The following is an 8,643-nucleotide window of genomic DNA, read 5'->3' on the forward strand; positions in this document are numbered from 1 at the left end:
ACGGGACTCAAACTCGGTGAAAACAAACCCCATGACCAGGGGAGCATTTTTGGAACATTTTGTAGGGGTCAGATACCTCCACAACACCAACATGCCCCAGCTAGGTTTGTGGTCTATGACCACCATTTGCCACTAGTTATCTTTGTAATCACTCAAAAAGCATTTTGTGTGAATTTTACATGCGAACTAGGTGCTATTAAAATTTTATGAGCCTTTTTATTTTACATGTGAAGTCTATGGGGTGACGATTAGAAATGGACGGCAATAATTGAAAAACCCTCTAAGTTGGGCCATTTTAGACACTAAAATGCCCATAAAAAAGAATAGCACTTAGTTCGGATGTAAAATTCACACACAATGCTACCTTGAGTACAAACATAATTAAATACATTTCATTCGGGGCTATAGCAAAACAAAAATGTCCTATACCTTTTGGTTATGGAACAAAGGTGACAGGGACATAACTGAATGGAAAAAAACAATCCCTGCGCCCAAAGCATGCTACCAGCAGGCAAACACCGCGAAAAACACCCCAACAGCACCCCAGTTACCTTAACCAGTGTAAAGACCTGGATGAAACCACAGATATTGTGTTCCAATATCTGTGATGAAACATAGACTGACCCATTTTTTTACAATGTTGTTTGTGTATGTAACGAAGAACAACAGAGAAATTTAGAGGAATATCCTTTTGATATCAATTCAGATTTTTTGAAATTCGCGATACAGGCCTAATATTAATTTTATGGCAATTTATTAAAATTTAATATATTTTTAAAATTTTTTGATGTTTAACATTCCTCGAAGTAATCTTTATAAATCTAATGATATGCATACTTAAAGTGTATGTAGCTGGGATATTAAAAAAGCCGACCATCAATTGCAAATTATGACCTTTCATATTGAAGATCATATTTTTCCCCCAAAAGACGTAACTTTTTGGTGTTTTTGGAAAAAAAATCTATATATTTAATACGAAAGGTCAAAATTTTCATGTGATGGACGGCTTTTCATCCCAGCTACATAGGCCTACACTTTAAGTTTAAGTAGGCCTACATATAAAATTTACTTTTCGGATTGTTACATTTTCAAAAATATCAATTTATAATCATTTGCCATACAATTTGTATTATATCGCGAATTTCAAGAAATCTAAATTATTTGATATCAGAAAGACATTCCTCGTATTCAAAATGCAATGCGATGTGCTCTTAGTCCCCAACAAAAAATACGTGAAAACGTTGCTATCCAAGCCCTTAAATCCAAAAAATCGGATTCAAATAAAAAAATCCGATTAAAAAAACAAAATTCAAAAAATCTTATAAAAAAACAAAACAAAAACAACAACAACAACAACAAAAAAATCAGCAACCCTATAACGCTCTACAAGCGGCTAAGCAAGTTGTTTGTTTTATTTTTCATTTCACCTCATTATTTGGACTTAAAATGACCAGAAAAATCTTCCTGTAAGTTGTTACTATAGGCCTCAATATTTTTAGCCAAAGAATAACAAAATTTGAAACCGCATATAGGTCTATTATTACGACTTTAATAGGCCTAAATATAATAAAAAAGGGAAAATACATACCATAAATAGAGGAAGAAACCAGTATGCTATGTGGAGTAATTCCCCGGTGTAATTCGAAAAGGATACTCTCAGATTGTAAACTGATGTAGAATTTCAAGTGATCATTACTTGATGCAGATACCACCCACTGAAGTATGCCAATGCTGTATCAGATGCGATATTGTTTGGAAAATGAACAGCTGCCCTCTAGCGTTGTAAGGCATTCTGGTTATAAGACGGCCTCTTCACCGATAGATGGCGGATATCACTTTACTTCTCCGAAGTCAGGCGATTGTTTGAAATTCGCGGTATAATACAAACTAGAAGGCCTTATATATACACAAATACGGCTATACCCGCATGTTATCAGCTGTTATCGGTGTACCCAAACTTACAGTCCTTATTTGCTGAGGACTTTTATTATTGAGTTATGACAAATAATTAGGATAACTTCCCCTTCCTAGAGATAAACTTATGCACACAGGGAATAATAAAACTCATCACAATGAGACTTAGTCCCAGGGGGGGTCACTCCCATTGTGTCCTGTACACCATCCGCGATAATCAACTTTTGAAAAGTACCCTAAACAAGGATTTAACCCTTGGCTAAAACGATACCCTAAACAGGGATTTTATTCCTTGCATCAAATTTCATAAACTACCCACGAAAAACTACCCTTTTTACGCGTTTTCATTATCGCGGATAGTGTACAGGCCACAATGGGAGTGACCCCCGGGGACTTAGTATCTAACATATTGAACCCATAATTTTCCTGAGAATGGGCTTTATACTCTCAATATTTGAGCACAAATAGGGCTAGCTCATGAACTGATCCGACTCGCCTCAACATTACTAGATTTCACATCTAGGGATAGAAAACAGTATTGCATTCAAAGCACTAACAACGACGTCCATATCTACCAAATTATATACCTGTTCAGTTTGTGAATGACCATGAAGTTTCATAAAAGAAATCACATCATCAGTCACAAAGAGTTCACATATTTGTCATGAATACATGGAATAAAAGGGACCATATCATACGACTATGCACCTACTTGTGGTATGCAATGCCAAAATAAATGCATGTACGTGCGTCAACAATTCTACCCGAAATTTGTATGTAAAAGAAGAGTCTCGTAGTTAGTACTTTTTTTTTTTTTTTTGGCAGAAGAAGAAGAAGAAGAAACATTATTTTTATTTAGTATGTCTCAAAGCTTGCGAAGTTTTTATAATGCAATGGGAATTGAATTTTTCCTCGACTCATTCTCAGTAAAAAATAAGCCCGCTGCTTGGAACTTTCAAAACTTACATTCTTAATGAAATATTGCACTAATTTCACCCACTTTTCCAACCCATGCTTTTTGAAGGAGTATTTGGGATTCTGGCAATCTCTTTTTAAGGTGTATTTCCGTTAAAAAAAAGGCTCATTTCCAAATTTTCAGTTGATTCTGATTTTGAGTTTGTACTACACCCCTGCCCAATTTTGTGCCTATTTTTGCATTTTTCTCAAATATTATAGCGCATTGGGGACAAGTAAGATATGTATATTATAGGGGCAAAGACTGCAACTACTGCACTGGATATTTTATTTAAGCACAGACAACAGTGGTGGAGGTACAGTCAAAAATGAGGGAAAACCAATATTTGATCAATAAATCAATAACTACTTGCTTTGAGTTGCTGAATTTTCAGTACAGTAGTCGAAGTCCTTGCCCCTATAATATACATATCTTACTTGTCACTAATGTGTTATAATTTTTGAGAAAAATGCAAAAATAGGCATAGAATTGGTCAGGGGTTTAATACCCCCTTAACAGAACGTAAATACAAATTTGATGATATTTTTGCCAGGCGAATGAAACTGTCAGCAATCTTTTGCACACAAACATTTAGTAGCCAGTGGTTTCCTATGGTAGCACACAAACACTTTTCCTATGGTAAAAACATCTCAACCTTTTTTAGATAAGTGGGGATTTCTTTCAGTTTACAAAAATTACAGCATTTTCTAAAATAAAATCCACGAAAAATATGCATTGATATCATCATTACATCAAATGACACTCCTATATTACTTTTAGTCGGGCTCTCATTCACGCGCGGATGGGAAATAGTGTTCACTTTATGTTTGATACGGTTTCTAGACTGAAATTTTGCGTAGAACACGCTCCCGTAGTCCACTTTAATTAAAAATGTGCCCAAAGTGCTTTTTCCGGGGGGGTGCCCCTACAATGGGGGGTCAAAATTACTAAAAATGTATTCTAAGGCCAATTGTGGTGATTTTGGTGTCTAAATATATGTTTATGGACATGAGAAAGTCATTTAGACAGTTTAAGAAATCCCAAATGGCTTCCTTATGTTCCAAAATTCAAAATGGCGGCCAAAATGGTGAATTTTAGCCAAACTTATTTGAACGGCTTTTTCAGGCCGATGGTGGTGAATTGAGTTTCTATGAATATGTCTGTGGACATGAAAAAGTTATTTACATAGTTTATCAAAATCCAAAATAGCTGCAGAGTGTGCAGTTGATTTTATGGTTCACCAACTTCTTTGCACAATCTAATAATAAGGCTGTAATTTTTCGCCTACCCAAGATTCTTCCCAATTTCGTCCTCCGACCCAAATATTAACCTGTTCACTACCTTTTCCTCTCCATCCAAAGGCCTTTTAAAAAAATTATTATTCCCTGTACTTGGGACTGGTGAGAAAAAACGACATATGACAGAGATGTAAGCCACGAAAAACTCCTGTGAAATGCATGAATACCAGAAACAGAACCAAACCATGCAAAACAAACCAAGGAAATTTCGCGAAAACTTACATCTCTGGTACAAAGATAATAACCACCAGCTCCCTGCTCTTAATCAACTACTGTTCATACAATCAAATCACACATCATGGAAGTTATTTAAAATAAAAATACATGGAGATGATCTGTCTCCAGAAGAAAGTGAATGCACATGGCAAGAAGACTTCAGCAGTGAATAATGGAAGAACAGATTCCGCTGCTTCTATATGTACTCACTTTACATTTATCCACCACTTTTACCTTTCATAGCGTCGTGGGAAATGTAACTTTCTTTCCTGGGCGAGTCGGGTAGCCTCACACATGGTAATCCCATGACTTGCGAGTACTTCCTTTACTCCATCTGTCCACCTCTTCCTTGGTCTTCCTCTGGCCCTAGTTCCTGTTGTTTTGCTGTTATATGTTCTTGCTGCAGGTTGGCTAGGGGCCATTCGCATAAGGTGACCGGACTATCTAACTTTTTCGTTTGCAACATATTCTGTGATTGGTGTGGTGCCCACCAGCTTTCTGATATCATCATTCCTGATTTTATCCCTCCTTGACTTATTAGCTGCTCTTCTTAGGCATCTCATTTCACAGGTGATGAGCCTGTGGGTTGTTCTTTTGTTGAGAGTCCATGTTTGACACTGGTAGCAGAGTGTTGGGGGAAAATATAGCATTGATGAGTTTTGCTTTTGTATCATTGGTATTGCAGGATGTGTGAGAAGCGGGCCTAGTTGGTAGATAATATTATTGGCGTTTTTGACATTGTGTCTCTATTTCTCTGGTGATACTTCCATCCTCAGAAAAGATACTTCCCAAGTACTTAAACTCCTTTGTCTGATTTAGCTTGCTGTTGTTAATGGTGATGTCAATATCATTGGGTAATCGACTAACGTAACCATGCACCATAGTCTCTGTTTTGGCTATGCTGACTTTCATGCCATATTTCTCACATGCTGCATTTAGTTTGTTGGTATGATCTTGAAGTCCTGCTGAGTCCTTGTGGATGAGGCTCTGGTCATCTGCAAAGAGAAGTTCATTCATTTCTCCACTAGTTGGATTTGCTTCCTTGGCGATCTTGTCCATATAAATCAAGAAGAGCAGTGGCGACAGCACACAGCCTTGACGTACCCCTGATGTTACTGGGAACCACTTTGACTGCCCACTTCTGGTTCTCACCATGCATTTGCTGTCTTTATATAGAGCTCTGACATTATCTAGCAGCTGACCTATTATAACATAGCCCTCCATTACAGCCCACAACTGTTCTTTATATCCACCCGATCAAAAGCTTTTTCTTGGTCTACGAACACCATATGCAGCTCCTGGTTGAACTCGATACCCTTTTCACATAGCTGTCGTAGCGCAAAATGGCATTTGTACATCCCCTGTTTTTTCTGCAGCCAATTTGTGTTTCACTTAGTTGCAGCTCTACTAGGGGTCCAATTCTTCTCTCTATGATAGTCTATGATCTTTGCAAACATCTTGCCGGCGTGGCTCAGCAAGGAGATGCCCCTGTATTTTTCACAATCTCTCTTGCTTCCTTTCTTTTTCCAGATAGGAATCACTATTGCTTTTTGCCAGTCATCAGGTGCTGCTCTCTCCTCCCATGCTGCATTGAAGACTCTAGTAAGCCACTTGATTCCAACATCTCCACCTGTTTAGATGGCTTCTGGTGTTATCTCGTCAGTCCCGGCTGCTTTATTTTTGGCACTTTCTTTCACAACAGCTCGAACTTCATCTTCTAAGATAGAGGGTTCCTCTTCATCAGGAAAACCTGGATTGAAGGGTTCCTGGGAGCGTTGACTATCCCCGAAGTTGAGGAGACCATCAAAATATTCCTCCCATCTGTTGTTTATGTCTTCTTGGTGGTCCGACCATGATGGGGGGCAGGGGGGGCGGGGGTGAGGCACCCGCCATTTTTCGGCAATTATTCTTAATTGTCCGCAATACTAAACTTTGTTTAAAAAACAAACAAATCAAAATACCTTGCTTCACTGGCAAAAAAAATCAAGTTGGTTCGGCTCGATAAATGTTTCAAAGGGTGTGTGTGTGTGTGGGGGGGGGGGGGGGCTACCATCTGGGGGTGTATATATGCACATACACACACACCCCTATGCATAACACATCCCAGTACATGTACAAAATATATTGCGCAATTAGTTCATTTGCCTCCTCTCCATTGTATACATCCGCAATACAATGTCTAAAAATAAGTTTCAATAGAATTATGACTTGGCAAACCTCTATTCATTATGATTATTGTAAACTAACCTTTTGTGGTTCAAGGTTATTTCCTCATGTAGCCTATTATACAAATTCTCTCAAATTTCAATTTCATTTTTTATATTCTAGTTTTACATTTCATGTTTCCAATAAAGCAAACTATTCCTCCTCACACACACATAACATACATTAATGGTATAAAACGTTTCCATAACATTAAATAACATTTGTTGGTAATTTACTGAACAGCAAACACAAATGTTTTACAGAAAACATTTAAATGTCGGGTTATATAAAGGGTATAAAAACGTTTTAATAACATTCTAAAAACATATGTGAAAACTTAGTACAAATCATTCTAAACAGAATGTTTTTTTAGTTAAAAAATATTTTGCAAAAATGTTTGCCCAAAATATTTACAATAACGTTTTTAAAATGTTTTCACGACCTTTATATAGCCCGACATATTAAATGTTATTAAAACGTTTTGTAACAAACATTTTAAGAACATTTCTGTGTTTGCTGGGTACAAATATTTTAACATAATGTTATTTAAGTGTTGACAAAATATTTGGACAAAAATGTTTGCAAAAATAGTTTAAAATAACATTTTTGAAAACATTTAAAAATATTGTTGTAGTGTGTTTTCATACAAAACGTTTTAAAACGTTATCATGACCTTTATATAACCCGACATTTTAATGTTATTAAAACGTTTTTACCTAAACCAAAAGCCAAAATATAACTTATTTAAAACGTTTTAAAATGTTTTTGTGTTTGCTGGGAGGGTAGCCAAATTTGCAGCATCCCACAAGTGGGCAAGATTTTTGACAGGGTTAAGCTGTCCTCCCTTTCCCCTAGCTATACCAATGGAGCTGCTGCAAAATTTCAAGAACAAACAACATTTCTGTACATATGAATGATTGCATGATAATAACTAGCATTGCAGTAACACTACTGGAAACATAGGTCAGGTCCCTTACACACAAATTATACTATTAAAATAGTATGTGTACGTAAGGGATCTCGAATGAGCGTTTTGAGCGGTTCGACAGTATTTTTTGTGGGACATGAAAGCACATCAGACATATCGAATTGCATTCTGAATACGAAGAATGTCTTTCTGGTATCAAATAATTTTCAATTCTTTGAAATTCACGATATAATACAAATTTTATGACAAATTATTAAAATTTGATATTTTTCACATTTTTGATATATAACAGTCCTCGAAATAAATTTTATAAATATAATGATACATTCTTAAAGTGTATGTAGCTGGGAGTAAAAAGCCGACGATCAATTGAAAATTTTGACCTTTCATATTGAAGATATGGATTTTTTCAAAAAATACAAAAAGAAATTTGTGTCTTGGGAAAAAAAGTCCATATCTTTAATACGAAAGGTCAAAATTTTCAATTGATCGTCTGCTTTTCATCCCACCTACATACACTTTAAGTATAAATCATCAGATTTATAAAGTTTACTTCGAGTACTGTTAAATATCAAAAATATCAATTTTAATCATTTGCCATAAAATGTGTATTACATTGCGAATTTCAAAAAATCAAAATTATTTGATATCAGATGGACATTCTTCGTATTCAGAGTGTATTAGCTTGCCAATGATATGATGTTGTCCGAGCAATATATATGACCTTTAAGAAACCAGTTCCATGCACGTATTTTTTATATTTTTTTGGGGGGCGGCTTTGGGGGCGCGAGCTCCCCGGAGTAAAAGCAGGGGCGGCCAAAACGAAGGGGCGGCGGAAGAAGAAGGGTTGGCAAAAAGAATTAGTAAAGAAAAAAGGGGTGGACAAAATTTGAAAAAGTATAAAAATGTGTGAAAAAAATGGTGCTTTTAGGGCGCTAGCGCCTATAATCCTTTTTTTGTTTTGCTCTTCACTTTTTCAAACCACCGAAAAAAAAAGGTCAACATTTTCGGGCTGTTGAGGAAGGGGCGGCAAAATTTTGAATTTTCTTCAGCCGGGGTAGCAGCGGCCACGGTACGCCACTAAGTTCAGACTAGTTCGTAATTCAAAATACAGGTTGATACCAATA

General features: G+C 36.4%; 1 protein-coding gene and 1 long non-coding RNA gene across 2 annotated transcripts in view; both read right to left on the minus strand.

Annotated features, from left to right (window-relative positions):
* The window catches only part of LOC140146369 (methyltransferase-like protein 27), a 39,750-nt gene extending 38,036 nt beyond the window's left edge, over positions 1–1,714 (minus strand). Inside the window, exon 1 of the mRNA XM_072168192.1 lies at positions 1,589–1,714. The gene's annotated coding sequence lies outside the window, so the exon portion shown is untranslated. The remainder of the gene's footprint in view (positions 1–1,588) is intronic.
* A 2,528-nt stretch (positions 1,715–4,242) lies between these two features.
* LOC140146365 (uncharacterized) lies at positions 4,243–5,812 on the minus strand. Its single transcript, XR_011858227.1, has 2 exons — positions 4,438–5,812; positions 4,243–4,393 (listed from the first exon to the last, which is right to left on the minus strand). It is a non-coding gene; the product is annotated as an uncharacterized lncRNA (long non-coding RNA).
* Between the last annotated feature and the right edge of the window lie 2,831 nt (positions 5,813–8,643).

The sequence above is a fragment of the Amphiura filiformis genome, chromosome 2 (assembly GCF_039555335.1).
Source record: "Amphiura filiformis chromosome 2, Afil_fr2py, whole genome shotgun sequence".
NCBI lineage: Eukaryota > Metazoa > Echinodermata > Ophiuroidea > Amphilepidida > Amphiuridae > Amphiura > Amphiura filiformis.